General features: G+C 35.7%; 1 protein-coding gene across 3 annotated transcripts in view; it reads right to left on the reverse strand.

The window, feature by feature from the left end:
• The window catches only part of KIAA1958, a 142,969-nt gene that overhangs the window by 115,139 nt on the left and 7,190 nt on the right, over positions 1-20,640 (reverse strand). Inside the window, exon 1 of one of the 3 annotated variants that reach the window (XM_081282455.1) lies at positions 667-979. The exons of the other annotated variants lie outside the window; for them this stretch is intronic. The gene's annotated coding sequence lies outside the window, so the exon portion shown is untranslated. Of the gene's footprint in view, positions 1-666; positions 980-20,640 lie in introns of those variants that run through there. 3 annotated transcript variants of the gene reach the window in all.

Genomic DNA, 20,640 nt, shown 5'->3' on the forward strand with positions numbered 1-20,640 from the left:
TAAGTGTAGGACTCGAATGCAAAACTTTTAACTCAAAATTACTTGTTCTGATATAAAATTCTAAAGTCAAGAAACATTGGTTATGAAAAGGGGAAATAACTGAAATTTGGAATCAATCAGATCTGTGTCAAAATTTCTTTCACTAGCCTGTTCTTTAACCCAATTGATCCTTCCCTTTTTTCATTGTCCCCACAAGCCCTGACCTTATTTCTTTCTTTATGCAGCTTAGATAGTAGATCATTTTAAACAATCCCTTACACACACTCAATTCCCTAATCCTTTTCTTACTTCCACATAACATAATAATTGTTTTCACATTAAAGTTAAGACCATTAAACTCAAGTGGGTCCTCAGTGCTACCTGCTAATTATACTTAGCTCCCTAACACAAATGTTTTTGGGCCTAACCCAGAGGGACTGTTGAAACACCCCTAGAGTTTCTAATAGAGGAGCTCTAGAATGGACCCCACAAATTACATTTTCAACACATTCTCAGGTGAGGTTGGTGCTACTGCCCCAGGTTCACACTTGGCTCAAATTGACATTCACTTTCCTACTGAACATCTCTTCACATCTCCAATTCCTTCTGCCCATTCCTCACTCTCAGAGAGGAAACAGAAGCAAGCACAAGATAATGTCCATAAGCTCCCAACAAGTCACCTCTCACCTCTCTGATGTCATCCTCACTTAGTTGCTTTGCTCCATCTGCAAAATCTTCCCTGCTCTTCCTCAAAGAAACACTTGAAAATACTTGAAAAAGTACTTTGTGCTGTCTACTTGGAATGGTCTTCTCCCCAGATGTCTGCATGTTGTTTCTTCACTTTATCTGCTTAAGTCTCCATATTAGAAAGGTCCTCCAAGACAGCACTACAAAAACTAGTAAACAGGGCTGGGGATGTGGCTCAAGCGGTAGCGCGCTTGCCTGGCATGCATGCGGCCAGGGTTCGATCCTCAGCACCACATACAAACAAAGATGTTGTGTCCGCCGAAAACTAAAAAAAAAAAAAAAAAATTTTTAAATTCTCTCTCTCTCTCTCCCTCTTTAAAAACAAAATTAGTAAACATACCTGGAATCCCTATCCTCCCTACCTTGAAATACATTTCTCTCTGGCACTTACTGTCACCTCATAGTTTACTTATTTATTTTCTCACATCTATGTTCAGCTATGCAGAAACTGAGTAGAACAGAGGTAAAAGCAGTCAAAATCTCTGGGATTAGGGAGACAATGATAAGAGAATAAACAGCAACATAACCTATTTATTAGAGAAATAAGGCTGTGAAAGAAAGGAGAGAAACAGAAACAAGTAGCAGTAGGCTCAGGTAGAAGCTTCTCAAGATGCAAAGGTAGACCTAGAGACATAGGATGCAAAGAGAAAATGAAAAGAAGACGAATACTGAAGATAGGTATTGGAGACAAGATTGCTATTTGAAGGAAGTAGGCACATGGGGATTACTGCTTTTCTTTTAAAAATATATTATCTACTAAGAATTTACTAAATCCAAGGCACTATGGAGAAATAGTTCATACCTATTGTGACATCTGATTTAGTCAATTCCTCATAACAACCCTAAAAAGAAGTGAATTATCATTTAGGTCTCTTTGTACATATCAGAGTCATCCAATTGATAGACTTGCTCAAATTAAAATACTACACAGGTTTCTCTTCCCAAACAATCTTATCTTCCTTTCTCTCTTACCTTCCTTACAATTGACCATATAGTTTTCAACACCAGAGTCTCATGGAGTAAAACATCAGAGCTCAGAAGCAAACCCCTGTGGAAGGGGCTGAACCAACTCCTTTAACCACTCAAGTTGTTTACTAAGTTGCACACATACAGCTCAGGCACTGCTTATGCTCACAGAATCCAGAAGCCATCCTGACTCACAGGGACCAACCTCCTCTACTGGCTGATTCCAATGTCTTCATATTTACTCTCAGTTGAACTCTTGGAGTTATTCCAGGTAATCTTTTTTAAATATTTATTTTTTAGTTGTGGTTGGACACAATACTTTTATTTCACTTCTTTATTTTTATGTGGTGCTGAGGATCAAACCCAGGGTCTTGCACATGCGAGGCAAGCATTCTACCACTGAGCCACAGCCACAGCTCCCCCAAGTAATTTTTTAAAAATTGTAACAGCTGTTCCAAATTCTTTCCTCCCATGCCTCTTACTTGCACAATTTCATCCTCAACCTTTCCACTTTCAGCAGAAAGACATCATTCACCAAAAACATGGCAGGCACACAACAGAGAATATTTCAATCTCCCCTCCCTCCACTTTGGACTTTCATCTTATTCTCAAAAATGTTCATTTCCTCTAATCCATCACTATTTTTGCAAATGGTGATCAATATAAGGCTTTCTTTCCAATATCTGTATCTCTTTTTCTTCTCTTATCTTACCACACTGATGGGACCCCTAAAACAATGGTCATCACAGACATCTTTTCTTGTTTCAGATTTAATCTGCGGGCCTTCAATGTTTCCTTACTGGCACATATCCTCAGTGTTTCCTCATTAAGAATAGGCCTGGGGGCTGGGATTGTGGCTCAGTGGTGGAGCACTCGCCTTGCAAGGCGCTGGATTCGATTCTCAGCACCACATAAAGATAAATAAATAAAATAAAGGTATTCTGTCTAACTACAACTAGGAAAAAAAATTAAAAAAAAAAAAAGAATAGGTCTGGCTATTGGCTTCTCACAACCATGTTTATCTTAAATGTCTCAAGGAAGAAATGTCCACAAAGAGTTTGTCCCAGGTTCATCCAAAACCTCTTCTCTATGATAAAGCTTTTCTACACACTATTCTGAGGACAAAGAAGACATTAAACATCTATACTATCCTTTCTAAAAATTCTTATGAGGAGGCTGGGATGTGGCTCAGCAAGTGGTAGAACGCTCACCTTGCACATTCGAGACCCTGGGTTCAATCCTCAGCACCACATAAAAATAAGTGAAATAAAGGTATTGTGTCCAACTACAACTAAAAGATAAAAAATATTTTTAAAAAATTCTTATGAGGGTGGGTTGTAGCTCAGTGATAAAGCACTTGCCTAGCATGTGTGAAAACCTAGGTTTCATCCTCAGCACCACATGAAAATAAATAAATAAAATAAAGGTTCTGTGTCCATCTACAACTAAAAATTTTTTAAAAAATTCTTATGGCTGACTGGGCACAGTGGCACATATCTGTAATCCCAGAGGCTCAGGAGACTGAGGTAAAAAGATCACAAGTTCAAAGCCAGCCACAGCAAAAGACAGGTGCTAAGCAACTCAGTGAGACCTCTCTAAATAAAACACAAAATAAGGCTGGGAATGTGACTCAGTGTTCAAGTGCCCCCGAGTTCAATCCCCACTATCCAAAATAAAGGAGAGGGGCGCTGGGTCAAATAACTAGGAATGGAACCACCATTTAACCCAGTTATCCCACACTCCTTACTATAATTCCAAAGAATTTTAAAATCAGCATACTACTGTGATACAGCCATATCAATTAATATACTGCACAATTCACACTAACTAAGCTATGGAGCCAACCTAGATGCCCATCAACAGATGAATGGATAAAGAAATGGTGGTGTGTATATATGTATATACACAATGGAATATTACTCAGTCATAAAGAAGGATGACTTTATGATATTTGCCAGTCAATGAATTGATCTGGAGACTTAGCATGCTAAATTAAATAAGCCAGTCTCCAAAAACCAAAGGGCAAATATTTTCTCTGATATGTGAAAGCTAACCCACAATAAATGGGGGTGGAGATGAACAGATACTCAGAGGATTAGACGAAGGGAAAGGAGGGGATAGGAAAAAGAAAGACAGTGGAAAAATTGAACATATTCTCCTATGTACATATATGAATACACCACAGTGAATCCCACCATCACATATATCCACAAGACTGGGTCCTTAATCAGAATAAGATATATTACATGCATGCATACTACCAAAATGTACTCTATTGTCATGTGTAACTAAAAAGAACAAATTAAAAAAAAAAAAAAGGAAAAGGAAAAGAACAGTGGAGGCAAATCTCATGAAAATCAAAGGGAAACCAGTTGAGGAAAGGGCCCAGGGGGTGGGAGGAAGGGAGGGGGGGGGGAAAGTGTTCTGGAGTGATATTGGCCAAATTATATTTTTATATTGTGTGCATGTACAAATATGTAACAATCAACCCCATCATTCTGTATAACTATAATGTACCAGTAAAAAAAAAAAAAAAAAAAAAAAAAAAACAAAAGGGGGATGCAAGGCTGGTTCAATATACGAAAATCAATAAATGTAATTCACCCCATCAATAGACTTAAAGATAAGAACCATATGATCATCTCGATAGATGCGGAAAAAGCATTCGACAAAATACAGCATCGCTTTATGTTCAAAATACTAGAAAAATTAGGGATAACAGGAAACTACCTCAACATGGTAAAAGCTATATACGCCAAGCCTCAGGCCAGCATCATTCTAAATGGAGGAAAATTGAAGGCATTCCCTTTAAAATCTGGAACAAGACAGGGATGCCCTCTCTCACCACTTCTATTCAACATAGTTCTTGAAACACTAGCCAGAGCAATTAGACTAAAGAAATTAAAGGCATAAATATAGGAAAAGAAGAACTTAAATTAGCATTATTTGCCGATGACATGATCCTATACCTAACAGACCAAAAAGTTTAACCTAGAAACTTCTAGAACTAGTAAATGAATTCAGCAAAGTGGCAGGATATAAAATCAATACCAATAAATCAAAGGCATTCCTGTATATCAGTGACAAATTCTCTGAAATGGAAATGAGAACAACTACTCCATTCACAATATCCTCAAAAAAATAAAATAAAATACCTGGGAATCAACCTAACAAAAGAGGTGAAAGATCTATACGATGAAAACTACAGAACCCTGAAAAAAGAAATAGAAGAAGACCTTAGAAGATGGAAGGATTTACCTTGCTCATGAATTGGTAGAATTAATATTATTAAGATGGCCATATTACCAAAAGCACTTTACAGATTCAATGCAATTCCCATCAAAATCCCAATGACATTCCTTGCAGAAATAGAAAAAGCAATCATGAAATTCATCTGGAAAAATTATGGAAAAATAAGAGACCCAGAATAGCTAAAGTAATTCTAAGCAGGAAGAGTGAAATTGGTGGTATCACGATTCCAGATTTTAAACTATACTATAGAGCAATAGTAACAAAAACAGCATGGTACTGGCACCAAAACAGGCTGGTAGACCAATGGTACAGAATAGAGGACACAGAGACAAATCCACAAAATTACAACTACCTTATATTAGACAAAGGTGCTAAAACCATGCAATGGAGAAAGGATAGCATCTTCAACAAAGGGTGCTGGGAGAACTGGAAATCCATATGCAACAAAATGAAATTGAATCCCTTTCTCTCACCATGCACAAAAGCAGACTCAAAATGGATCAAGGAGCTAGGAATCAGACCAGAGATTCTGTGTCTAATAGAAGATAAAGTTGGCCCTAATCTTCATCACGTGGGGGCAGGCCCCAAATTCCTTAATAAGACACCTATAAAACAAGAATCAACAAATGGGACAAATTCAAACTAAAAACTTTTTTCTCAGCAAAAGAAATAATATGTGAGGTGAATAGGGAGCCTACATCCTGGGAACAAATTTTTACCCCTCAAACATCAGATAGAGCTCTAATCTCTAGAGTATACAAAGAACTCAAAAAGTTAAACAACAAAAAAACAAATAACCCAATCAACAAATGGGCCAAGGACTTGAACAGACACTTCTCAGAAGAGGATATACAATCAATCAATAAATACATGAAAAAATGCTCACCATCTCTAGCAATCAGAGAAATGCAAATTAAAACTACTCTAAGATACCATCTCACTCCAATAAGAATGGCAGCCATTATGAAGTCAAACAACAGTAAGTGCTGGCGAGGATGTGGGGGAAAAGGTACACTCATACGTTGCTGGTGGGGCTGCAAATTGGTGCAGCCAATTTGGAAAGCAGTATGGAGATTCCTTGGAAAGCTGGGAATGGAACCACCATTTGACCCAGCTATTCCCCTTCTCGGACTATACCAAAAGACCTAAAAAGAGCATACTACAGGGACACAGCCACATCAATGTTTATAGCGGCACAATTCACAATAGCTAGAATGTGGAACCAACCTAGATGCCCTTCAATAGATGAATGGATTAAAAAATGTGGTATTTATACACAATGGAATATTACTCAGCACTAAAAAATAACAAGATCATGGCATTTGCAGGGAAATGGATGGCATTAGAGCAGATTATGCTAAGTGAAGTTAGCCAATCCCTAAAAAACAAACACCGAATGTCTTCTCTGATATAAGGGGGGGGGGGTGACTCAAAATGGGATAGGGAGGAAGAGCATGAGAAGAAGACTACCACTAAATAGGGAAGAGAGGTGGGAGGGAAAAAGAGGGAGAAGGGGAGTTGCACGGAAGATGGAAGGAGAACTTCATCGTTATACAGAATACATATATGACGTTGTGATGAGAAAAAGAAAAAAAAGTGTGTCACATTAGAGTGGATAGAGAGAAATGATGGGAGAAGAGGGGAGGAGTAGGGGGGATAGGAAGGGCAGCAGAATAGAATAGACATTATGATTGATGTATGTATATAGGTGACTCTATGACCAGTGTGATTCCGCAATCTGTACAATTAGAAAAATGAGAAATTATACCCCAATGATACAAATGTTTGAATTGCCAAGATCATTGTAATGTCATGTGTAGATAATTTTAAAAAAAATATATAGGGGAAAAAAAAGAAAAACGGGGTGGGATATGTAGTGGGAAAATGTCTCCAGATTCAAACTCAGTACCAAATAAATAAGTATTCTTAGCACAAATTATCTTTCTCAGCACCAATTTCTGAGATTAAAAAAAAAATTAGTTGTAGAGGGATATAATACCTTAATTTTATTTATTTTTATGTGGTGCTAAAGATCGAACCCAGTGCCTCATATGTGCTAGGCAAATGTTCTACCCCTGAGCTACACACCCCGAGCCTTCTTAGCACTTTAAAGACAAGTCAGCTATCTGTTGAAATATTTATTTTAGTACCTTTTTTATGACCAAATAATGTTCTTTGTGTAAGAACTATGAATTCAGACTGTTTGCTTATTTCACAAAAGTATAGGTAAATTTTTTTTTACCAAAGTAAAATAATAATAATAATAATGGAACCATAAACACTGACTAGTGGCCAACAGAGCCAAATAATCTTATATAAAAATCTTATTAGGAAAAAAAATTAGACAATCAGCTTTATAGCGCAAACCAGCCAACATAAAACTGATTTTAAAATCAATCCATAGATGTTTAATAATGTATATTTTCATGACATGACGTTCAGCTGTTGTTTCACCTTCCAGCTACACTGAATTGGATTTTAACCACCCTTATGGCATTGTACATATGCAGGGAGCAAATGCAAGCCATTGAAGTGAAGCAGTGTGTGTAAAAGGGCTCAATTAAATAGTGGAATGCTCTTGTAAATTAAAGCCCTACTGAATAATCATCTTCCATGCAAATTATCTTTCTTGGGGTATTCTGACAATATGCCATCATCATATGTAGCTGCTTTAATACATGCTTATTTGTAATGCTTAACATAATGAATTCTCCCTCTTTATTCCCTTAGCAATGAAAATGAGAATTTAAGCTTTTTTTTTTTTTTTTTTTAAAAGAGAGTGAGAGAGGAGAGACAGAGAGAATTTTTAATATTTATTTTTTTTTTTAGTTCTCGGCGGACACAACATCTTTGTTGGTATGTGGTGCTGAGGATCGAACCCAGGCCGCACGCATGCCAGGCGAGCGCGCTACCGCTTGAGCCACAACCCCAGCCCAGAATTTAAGCTTTTTAATTTTCCCTTACTAGACCACCTTTGTGAACACACTAGTAGTGAGACTATTTTTCCATAATATACATTGCAGAAGAATGATTTAACCACACACAACACTGCAAAACAACTTCATATTTTTCCAGAAAAAAAAAATTAAATGGATTTCTGATGGAAAGATATCATGTTAATCTCTCCTCCCTCAAAAAAAATAAAATTTTCAGACACTTACTCTCCCAATTCTTACCTCAAACCTTAAAAGTATCTATCCTTGGGAAAATCATATGCTGAAATGCAAACACACAAAATAAAGACTGTTAGCATAATACATCAGGGAAGTCCTCATATTTCCTAAAATGAATACAAACCTGTATGTTATATGTACAGATGTGCATTTTCTGAGAAGAGTCAAAGATGTTACCCAATTCTCAAAGGGTAAAAGAAAAAAAAAAAACATGAAAAGATTAAGAATTACTGAGTAAAGCTAAAAGATAAAGCATCCCAGAGTCACATTTTGATCTTACGGATATAAAAAGTGTAAGTGATATCCCAATAGGTACATATTTAGTTCCCTTGGTGCTGCACATGTATAACACAGAACAAAAATTTCCATTTGAAAAAGTCAAACTGAAATAATCACAGTGATTGCTTAAAACCTTCGATTCCACATATCCTTCTTGAGCATTCTTATGTGCAGATGATGTATAACCTAAGCCTTAAAAAAGAATTACTGGCAAAGATCTTATGGGGAATCCAAGTCATATGCCACTTTTTGGACCAGAACCTGGTTTATCAGCAGAGGTGGGAAAGAGACTAATTCAGAATTTAATTCATGAGGGGCTACGAAAACAAATGGCTTTGCTTCATGTACCCCCCAAATGCTCTAAAAGTCTCCCAATTCTTACCTCAAACCTTAAAAGTATCTAAATAGCTTAGCTATTTGCTTAAATCATAAATATTGCATTGCACTTAAAAAAAAAAACTTGTCAGAGGGCTATTATACTGGAGTAGGAAAATTCCAAGTGACTTTCAGGTTCAATTAAATACCACAGTTGCTACAATATCAATAACTACTGAATATGAAAATATCTGAGACCTGTTTGTTAGGAATTTACCACCAAAACTACCACACCTCTAGTTAAGCTTAATCTCAGCTTCTATTCAGAATTAATATACACACAAAAAATCCTATATTATAAGCCATGAGTCTGCAAGGAAGGCAACAACTTTCTTATTAAGCTACTGTGGCAGAAACATGCAGACTATCTGTATTTATCCAACTATATGAAAGGGGAGGAAAAAAAGGGAAAGGGGAAAAGCTGAACAAGTAAAAATTGTAAAGGTTTAGTGCTAAATAAATAAATAACATTGTAAAAAATACTTCATTTTTCCCAACAAAAAGTAACAGAATTTTGTGCAATCCCTTAGTGGTAACAAACACAAAATACACCAGGAACACACTACAAATACAAAATTATTCGTAACTACACAAACAAAAGTAAGCTAATATTTGTTTTCACAAATTGTTAGAGTATTCTATAAGTTAAATTTCACCTTTCCCATACTTCAAATTTTAACAAAACCTTTACCATACATTTAAAAAATGAACTCATTTTATTTAAAAATTGTTCATTCTTAAGTATGTCCATTATTGTGAGTTCAGTGGTCTTTACCCTCTGAGATTAGGGGACTCAAATACCAGAATTTTGGTGGCATACTTCAAAAGATAGGGTTACACCACACTCACCCCTCTCTATTTGATCCCCCTTCATGACACTATGTGTCTGTATAAATCATGCTCTTTACCACCTGACCTAAATACTTCAAAAGCAAAGTTCCTGACTGCTCCAGGAAGCAAGTGCTCTTTCTCCTAGGGCTGCCTGGACTGGACACTGTGCTTGAGCTTTTAGTAACTCGCAAGACACTGTCTCTAAATAAAATATTTAGAAGGGATGTGCCTGAATGGTTAAGCGCCCCTGGGTTCAATTCCTGGTACCAAATAAATAAAGTACTCAATTTCTTCTGTAGCACCATTGGAAGTTTATGGAAATTTGGGGAGGTGGAGGTTGATGAGCTGATGTGCATGCATGCCTGAAGGCTGTATTTGGTCAGGGCCACCTGCGCCCCGCTGGCTTCTTAGCTACCAAGGTGAGAAGTTTTGCTCTGCCACACCCTCCTGGCCAAGATGTTATGCTTCACCACAGACCCATGCAATAGGCCATGTAACTACAGATAGAAACCTTTGAAACTAGGAGACCAAAATAAATATGTCTTCCTTTAAGTTGTTTTTCTCAGGAATTAGGTCCCCCCAGGTATTTTGTTGTGACTAACACAACAAAAGAAAATACGTGTGATTCATAACTGTAGTATATTAATACTGTTAATATTTTAGGACATTTTCTTCCAATCTTTTCCTTAGGCATGGCTTGAAATCATTTCCTGATTAGGGAGGGAAAATGGAGGACCTAAAAGTTATCCTTTTTTCTCTTCACTACTTGAAAAGTTTAGACAGGAATTTTTCATTTTGCTATAAGGTTCTACATGGTCTGGCTTCCTTACCCCATCACCAATCACCCGTCCAGCTTCTTGCTACTACTGTCCCCTTCACACTGATGTAATCCTTGACTCCCTGCTGTTTCAAGAACACATCAGGCGCATTCCTAACTGGCCCTTTGTACTTCTGTTCCCTTTGTTTCAAATGCTCTTCCTCCAGACACTTGAACATCAAGCCCTCACTCTAAAGTCACTTTCTCAGTGAGATTTTTCTTGCCAACACTATCTAAAATGTCAAGCCCTCATCCTATCCCTTTTCCCTGCCTTTTTTCTTGATCACTTATTCTTTTTTAAAATATTTTTAGTTGTAGACATACATGATACCTTTATTTTATTTATTTTTATGTGGTGCTGAGGATGGAAGCAGTGCCTCACACATGCTAGGTAAGCACTCTACCACTGAGCTACCACCCAGCCCTTATCACTTATTCTTTATATGTTATTTTACTTATTTATCTTGATTATTCTCTATTTTCCCTATTCAAACCAAAGTTCTATAAGGGCAGCTATTTTTGTCTTTGCTGATTTCCCAGTATCTAGAAAAAGTACCTAATACATGGCAATTGCCCAATATTTTCTAGCTGAATAATCTCCACAATCAACCTTTGTCAATGGCTATATCCAATTCCACAATAACTTATATAATCAGTACCCTATGGATGGGTATATTGGTTACCACCAATCTTTCAGTACAAGTAATGCTGTAGAACAGGAGGCAGCAAATGTTTTCTGGAGAGGGTCAGATATTTTCTGTTTTGCAAAGTCTCTATCATAACTGTTCAATCCTGCCATTGTAGCACAAAAGTAGCCACAGACAATGAATAGTTTGGGGTCACAGCAGGCCAGATTTAGTCCGCTTCAATAAATGTTTCCGTGCACATATCTTTCTCTATCTTTTAACTAGCAAAATTTCCAGACACACTATTATGAACATATTTATGGCCCTTGAAACATTCTGTCAAATTGCTTTTCAAAAGCATAATTGTGAGAAGTAGAACTGGAACACACACTTAACTGGTGGTGTGAATATAAACTTGGGAAACCAGGGGTACCAACTAAAACTAGTCATATACACATGGCTCAGCAATCAGCCAGGATATTTATTTTCTGTGTTAGATACTGGAAAGAGCACAGAGGTGCCAGTAATATCCTGTTTATTTATCAGAATGGTGGTCAAATATATTTCATTTGTAAAAATTAATATACAAAGGCATATGTTCATTTTTATATTATACTTCAATTTTTTAAAAGAAAAAAATAGGGTTGAGGTTATGGCTCTGTGGTAGAGTACTTGCTTAGCACATACGAGTCCCTGGGATCCCTTTTCAGCACCACCTAAAAACAAATAAAGGTACTGTATCCAACTACAACTAAAAAATAAGTATTTTTAAAAAATAGAAAAAAAAAATACCATATTCCCATCAGCAATACATATGGAGAATAATTGCCTATTCTCCTTTTTCCCCCTCACCAGCAATGAATTTTTACTTAATTTTGTATTTTTACTGATTTGATAAGGTTAAAAAAACTGTTCCTGGGTTGCCATAGTATTTTGTGTTTAATTAACAGGGGATGAACATTTTTCTTCTATAAATTGTTTTTTATTTTATCTATTATTCATTGGAGTTTTCCTGGATTTTGCAAATCATGAAAAAAAACCAGCAATACAATACCATAAAGATATCATTCTTGTCTATCATACTGCTGCCATACTTTTTCTATACTGTTCCTTCCCTTCCATTGTTTTAAGTTTAAATTTTTTTACAGTCAATTTGCTTTACCTTTGTTATCAGTGTACCTGTGTCTCAAAAACATTATACAGAACTATAATCTTTCATTTTTAGCAAAATATTGTTGTATATTACATATTATATAAAGAAATGCTTACTTCTTAGGCTAATAGTATGCTCTTACACAAAATATCTATAGCATGATTAACAGAAAGAAATCAATAAATGAAAATGCTATTAAGGCAAATTAATAAGATGAATTTTAAGGCTAAAAATAATTTTTAATAGGAAAATCTCTCAACTTTTGAGTAATTACTCCATTAGTGGAAAAATGAAGTTGTTTATTGTTGTTTTAAGCATTGGGCACTTTGCCACTCTGCTACATCCCCAGCCCTTTGCACTTTCTAGTTTGAGAAAGGGTCTCACTAATCTACCCAGGTAGGCCTCATATTTGCAATCCTCCTGCTTCAGGTTCCCATGTTGCTGGTATCACAGGCATGAGCCACTGCTCCCAGCTGAAAAATACAGATCTTCTACCTTAATGTATAAACACATCATTATCTTTATGGTCTGGGAATCCAACCTAGAGGCTCGTACATGCTAAGCAAGCGCTCTACACTGAGTTATTCCTAAGCCCTTGTATTAAGTAAGACTTGACTGTGGAAGGAAGCCAACCAGTTGACTAAAAAACAACTTAAGAACATACACATAACAGGAAGATAGTTTTATACTAAATATATTCATAAGCAAAATAGATTCATAGACAGAATATTACTTATGAGCATATACTTTTCATTTAACATATTCATATTCATTGACTATATTCAAAACAGAAATATAAGACTACAAAATTATATGATGCTTAACTTTCAAAAGTAGAATGTTCCTTAAAATGCTGCTCTGAAGGAAGAATGGGAATACTTTCAGCTAAAATTTCACAGAAATCTCTGAAAGCTGTTCAAATAAGATTTCAATAAATCAGTAAATTTCATAGATTTGTCAGTGAGGTGGATTGATCTTTTATTGAATTGGATGCAAAAAACTAGATTAAAGTTCCAAACTTCAAAGATGAAAAACTTAAAAGAGAATTTTCCTTGTAGGAAAAAAATAATCTTGAAAATTTCTCTGTTGGGTTAATCCAGATGACAGAAAAAAATTCCTTTCACAGATTTCCAAAAGCAATTGCACTGCCACATTCACTTAAACATTTGGGGACTCTTTTCACAAAAAATAATTAAAATCCATAAATATATATTAGATAAATTGGAAAAGCAGGTAGTAATCAGATTATTGCATACATTGCACATTTCTACATTTGTCCCCTTTGATTAACAGATAAAAAACAATCTTCCAAGATAAAAAAAAAGATAACAACAAAAACCTTAAGAATAAACCAAGGACTTTTCCAAGCATGCAAGAGGCAAAGCAAGCAAGATGGTGGCAAAGGCTCAGTTCTGTACTCTCCTCAAATCCAATTACATTAACAAATTAATCTAGAAATAGACCCATACAAATAGGCTCAACTGATTTTACAAAGGTGCAAAAGCAAATTCTAGAGAGGAAAGACAGCCTTTTCAACAAATAGTGCTGCAGCAATTGGACATCCACAGGCAAAGAGAGGAATCTCAACCTAAACCTCACAACTTATTTAAAAATTCGTACAAACATAATTATAGACTTAATTATAAAATGTAAACCTACAAAAGTTGTAGAAAACAAAATAGAAGAAATCTCTGAGATGTGGGGCTAGGCAGTTCTTAGACTTGATACTAAAAGCACAATCCATAAATGGAAAATTGATAAAAATAAAAAATATTTTATTCTGATGGGCTGGGGTTGTGGCTAAGTTGTAGAATGCTTGCCTAGCATGAATGAGGCACTGGGTTCAATCCTCAACACCACATAAATATAAAATATTGTGTCCACCTAAAACTAAACAATAAATATTTTTTAAAAATATTTTCTTCTGTGAAAGCCCATAAGGAAAAGATAAACTACAGAATGGGTATCTACATAGCACATAACCAATAAAGGATTAGTATCTAGAATATATAAAGAGCTCAAAACTCAACATTTTTTGGAGCTGGGGATGTGGGTCAAGTGGTAGCACTCTATCCTTGCATGCGTGAGGCACTGGATTCAATCCTCGGCACCAAATAAAAATAAAATAAAGATATTGTGTCCACCTAAAACTAAAAAATAAATATTAAAAAAACATGTTTTTAAAAATCCCATTAGAAAAGAATCAAAGAATAGGAGACATTTCTTGGAAGACACATATAGATGCCAAATAAGCACATGAAAAGATATTACACACCAGCTATTACGAGAATGCAAATTAAAACCTGGACGAGATAATACTACACACTCACTAGATAGTGTACTTAAAATAAAACAGTGACAACCCCAAATGCTGACAAGGATGTGGATAGACTATATCACATATACATTGCTAGTGAATATAATCACCCTGGAAAAGTTTGGCAGTTAATTGAAAAACTAAATATGCAATTACTAAATAAGCCAGCAATTAATACCCTTGGTATTAAAACCTATGTATCTCTGAGAAAAACTATGTTCATGCCAAAACCTGTATATAAATGTTCATAACAGCTAAATTTGTAATAGTGAAGACTAGAATTAGCCCAGATGTCATCCTTCAGAGGATAAACTATGGTTCACTCAGGAACTACTAGTCAGTAATAGAAAGAAACAAAATACCAATACATGCAATAACTTTCAAGTGTTTCCAGAGAATTATGTTACACAAAAAAAGCCAATCCCAAAAAGTAGCACACTGTATGCTCTCATTTACATAATAGTTTTAAGTTAAGAAATTTAATGGTTTTTATAGAGTTTAGCAATGGGGTGGATGGGGGCAGGGTGATAATGGAGGGACGGTAAAAGCAGGAATCTGAACAGGTGTTAGTTAAACTGTATTGAATTTAGCACATACACAAATGAGCATCAGTGAAATGGGATATTTGAACAAGTGTGGTATTAGTATCAATGTATTAGTTTGCTAGGGCTGCTGTAACAAAATACTAGACTGGATGCCTGAAAAAACATAAATTTACTTAAGTTTCTCTCCTTGGCTTGCAGATGGCCACCTTCTTGTTATGTCCTCACATAGTTTTTCCTGTGTGCATTCCCCCGATTTCTCTTTTGTCTAAATTTCCTCCTCTATAAGGACACTAGTCAAACTGGACTAGGGCTCACCCTAACAGCTTCATCTTAATCATCTTTTTAAAGGCCCTACTTACAAATACAGACATATTCTAAGGTTCTAGGAGTTAAGGATTCAACATACAAATTGGAGGAACATAATCTGGCACAGTAACAGTCAATTATCTGGTTGTGACATTTTAAGTAGTTTTGCAAAATGTTATCACTGGAGCAAAGTAAGAAAAATATGCAAAGAACTTCTCTGTATCATTATCTTACAAGTACAAGTAAATTGACAATTATCTCAATAGGAAACACATCACATGTACACATGCTCATGCACACACAGAGATGGAGCAAACAGAATAATGTTCAACAAAATTAAGTGATAAGGTAACCCCATGAATACTAAATAAGTAGACATAGCTGAAACATCCACAAAAATATCTACACATGATCAGCAATTGGGCACATAAGGGAGCAGAGAGAAAGCCTTCTAGTGGTTTTAAGAGTTAAGGGGGAAAAAAACATTTTCAAAAAACTATCCTCAAAAAGAGAGGTCCCATTTAAGAGAAACTGTGTCTAAGAACAATCAAAAAAGCTTATCAGGCTGCTGGAGGAGACCACAAGGCCATGAAGATCTACTAAGAGGTCTTCTTTGGAAGAAAACTATGGCCCTAGAATCCAAATCAACCAGAGAGGTTTACCAAGGGATAAAGGAGAGAGATATCAAAAAAGACCAACCTGGGCTGGGGATGTGGCTCAAGAGGTAGCGCGCTCGCCTGGCATGTGTGCGGCCCAGGTTCGATCCTCAGCACCACATACAAAGATGTTGTGTCCGCCGAAAACTAAAAAATAAATATTAAAAAAAGACTGCCATTCTAGAACTTACTTTATATACAAAGATATGAAAAATTGTGCTCTACATGTGTAATAAGAATTGTAATGCATTCCACCGTCATGTATTAAAAAAAAAAAAAAAGACCAACCTGAGAATACCATTGAAGAGGCTACATAAAAGGCCTTATTTTTCCTTTATCTTGAAATATACAAAAAGGTAAGGGAAGAAATAATAAATGAACAAATAGATGAACACCTTGTTGCCATTTCCCAACTTTACAAACAGAACAAATTTATGTATTTCAGGGACCAGATCAAGAAAAAGAACATTTCCAGCACCTGGGTAGCTTCCACTTTTCCCTTTCCTGTCACTAATCCTCCAGGGGTAGCCACTATTCTGACTTCTAACGGAACAGATGGATTTTCCCTATTTGGGGATATTATATATGTGGAGGCATTTATCGTGAACTGTATCTGGCTTCCTTAGCTCAACATATGTCTGAGACTTGTACACACCACTGCATGCAGATGTAGACTGTTCATTCTCGTTGCTCTACGATACCATATGTCAATATACCAACATCCATTTATTCATTTTGAGTCAGTTTAATGTTGCATAACAGGCCACCTGACATTTTGTGGCTTAAAATGACTTCTTATTTCTCACAATTCAATAGATTATTTCACAGCTACTTCCCTGACTTTATCTGGACTTATTCATGCAGCTACTTTTAACTGTTAAAGTTAGCTAAGCTATAAAATCAACGATAGCCTCACACCAATGACTTACAATAAATGCTGGTCTTCAGCTGGGGCACCTCGATTCTCTTCCATGTGACCTTTCTTACTTCAGGACTTCCTTTCATGGTAGCCTCAGGATAGGATTTTCCCCCTCAATGTGTAAGCATTTATAAAGCCTCTGTTGTATAAAACTTAACCAACTGGTCAAGTTACATGGAAAAAATCAAGACTCACTGGGAAGGGAGACAACATAAGATGCTAGGACATGTGATTAATTTGGGCCCAACAATGTAACATTTGACTACACACTATACTGATGGTCACTGGGCAGAGTTCAGTTCGGTGATATTATCAATACTGCTATGAACATTCTAGTACATTTATTTTGGTAAGTATATATTTTCAAGTGGAATTACAGAGCCATAAAATATGCATGTCTAACTTGAATAGATACTGCCAAATAGCTTTCCAAATTGCTCGTACCAATTTAGATTACCATACCAATTTACACTTCTAATAGCAGAGCAAATTAACAGTCTACATTCTCACAGCATTTGACATTTTTTAAATCTTTTTCCATTTAGCTATTTTAGAGGGCACACAATGATTCTTTTCACTTTGACTTAAACTGAGTGGCCTTTATTTCTTCCTGGTGCTAGGAATTGAACCCAGGGCCTCAGCACATGTTAAGCAAGCACTCTACCAGTGAGCTGCGCCTCCAACACTTTTTTTTTTTTTTTGAGATACAGTCTTGCTATGTGACCTTGGCTGGCCTTGATCTCCTGAATTCAAATGCTTCTCCTGCCTCCTACATGAGTATACCCCAACCCCCAAATGGCCATATTTTAAAATACTTCACATAAGCAACAAAGGAGAAAAATCTTCAAACCATGAGACTAAGAAAACTAAAATACAGGCAAATCCACCTAACTTAAATATGAAAAGAAAAAGAATTAGTTTAACCTTATGAAAAGGCACAATGAGAAGGAAGATTAAAAAAGAACCAAATAATATACCAATAACCAATGAAGGTACATCACAAAAAAAAAATTTTTAAATGGCCATAAAGCAGGGGCCAGGGTTGTGGCTCAGTGGTAAAGTGCCTGCTTGGTTATCATGCATGAGGCACTGGGTTCAATCCCTGGCACCACATAAAAATAAAAACAAAATAAAAGTATTGTGTCCATCTACAACTAAAATATATATACATATAAAATATATGTATATATTTTTAAAATGGCCATAAAGCAGATAAGGATAATAAATTAATATTTCAAAATGAATTAAAGGAATTTAGAAAATGATAAAAGTTATGAAAGAGTAGCATAAATGAGAAACAGAAGAGTTAAAAAATTAGACTAGGGGATGGGGCTGTAGCTGGGGCTGCAGCAGAATGCTTGCCTAGCACGTGTGAGGCACTGGGTTCAATCCTTAGTACCACATAAAAAATAAATAAAATAAAGCCATGCTGTCCATCTACAACTACAAATAAAAAAAAAAAAATCAGACTAGCTAGATATACAAACAGCAATGACAGAATCCAGGATACAAAAAAAAAGAAAAAAAAAAAGAAAGGTAAACAAAACTAGAAGGAACACTAGACTTAATAGATATCATGGAAAGTACACTGAAGAGTCTTAAATATAAGTAGGGGAAAGTACAAATATAAACATAAAGCAAACACAAAAACTGAGATAAAAGGAATTTGAAGAAGGTACAGATGTAAAGACAAGCACCAAAGATCCAACATACATATAATAGGATACCTGAAAAATAAAAATAATGAAACAATACTACAGAACTATAACTAAATGAAAGTATAAAAAATATATTGAGGCTAATACAATAAAATGCATTGTATATATGGGGAAATTAATAAAGAACAGTCAACATGCAGACATATTCTAGTAAAATTATTGCCTTTAAAGATAAACAAAAAAGTACTTTTGGCATCTAGGCAAAAAAGATAGTTATTTACAAAAAAAGAAAAAGAAAATCATGTTGGTTTAGAGTTTGAAACACATTTCACCACCAAAATACAATCAAATAAGACCTGATAAGACAAGTAATGCATATTTTCTTTCATATGTATGGAAACTAAAGCAAATAAGCAAAAAGGATGACTTCAAAGTAAAAGAAGGACTGTTAGTGTACAGGAAGGAGGTGGGGGGAGGAGGACACCAGCAGGATGGACATGATCAAAGCACTATGCATGTATGGAAAGGGCACAGTAAAACCCTCAACTTGTATAACAAATATGCATTTAAAATTATATTTTATTTTTTGGAAAGGTTCAGTCAACTATGACTAATGGACCAAATCCAGCCCACTGCCTGGTTCTAAAAATAAATCTTCATTTTCACACTTTCTATGGCTACTCTTGGGATGCAATGACAGTTAAATAATTGTGACAGAGATCTATAACTTGAAAACCTAATTACTGTCTGGCTTTTCTCAGAAGTTTGCCAATCCCTAGAATAAAGTACATTTTTCAAGCTACTTGATGGAAGAAAAGGTGAGTCAAGTATTTTTATTTGGCCAAACTGGCCTTTCAAGTATAAAAGATACAAATGAACAGTTTTTCATATTAAAAGGATATTTTTCACATGAGCCATTTGTGAGGATTTGATGCACTTCAGACAAGTAAATAATTATAGGAGCTTTATCATAAGGACTTGTGTTGCACAATGAATATATTTAACTGCAGAATTAAGACTTATTACAAAGGTAGCAGCTAGGGTCAAAGAGAACTGAGAAATCTTGGGGAGCAAGAACAGACTGATCTAGGAGTTTGTGAACAGAAAAAAGGATTGAGAATAACAGAGGAATCACTGAAACTCCTATGTATCTAGGGAAATGGATGGGAAAATGGATGGAAGGTGGTACCATTCACTGAACTGGGGAGTATGAGAGAAGACACAGATTTGGAGAAGAAGATATTATGTCAAGTTTGGGACATGTCAAATGTGAAATACTTGTGAACTACCAAATGAATATGCCTGGTTGGTAGTTGGAATCAAAAGATTCTGTATTTCAGGAGAGGCCCTATTAAATTCTCAAAAAAGGAATGAGTGAAATGACGAGATGAACTTATATAAAAGCAGCAAGACCAATATCTGAAATAGACAATGGAAAGAAACATGTCCTCAGAATTCACAAGAAAATAGCATTTCCATTGAATTTGACCATCATGACATTCTCTAGTGTTACAAACCAACTAAGAACCTTCAACTCTAAACCATTCAAAATATTTTAAAATAATGAATATGAAAATTGAAAAACAAAATAAAACCTTTAACCATCTACTTTAATTATTTTTAATAGCATATTATTGGGTTGATCAGATTGCTCCATTTTGGGGCCTGACAATGACAAACTGCCAAAAGAGTAATGATTTATAGGCACAGAAATGTGCCATGACTAAGGAGATGTGCCACAACTTCTACAACTGCAAGAGTTCCCACCCTGTCTAAACCATGCCAGCACCTCCCACAGGAGACGTTACAGTCAGCCATGTGCAACCAAAAGGTGGGGATCAAAAATGCAGACATGTCAGAAGTAATTCAAAGACAGTAGAGTGCACTATTCAAGTGTTGGAGAAATATAACACACTGATGCTATGGGCATAACAAGGAGTTTAACAAGTACAACCCTACCTGGCTCAAGCATCCTGGGGAGGAACTTTGGTAAGTATGTTAACACACGAACCCAAACACTTTACCAGTTTTTTTCTAGACC

This window comes from Spermophilus citellus (assembly GCF_964194105.1).
Source record: "Spermophilus citellus genome assembly, chromosome: 2".
NCBI lineage: Eukaryota > Metazoa > Chordata > Mammalia > Rodentia > Sciuridae > Spermophilus > Spermophilus citellus.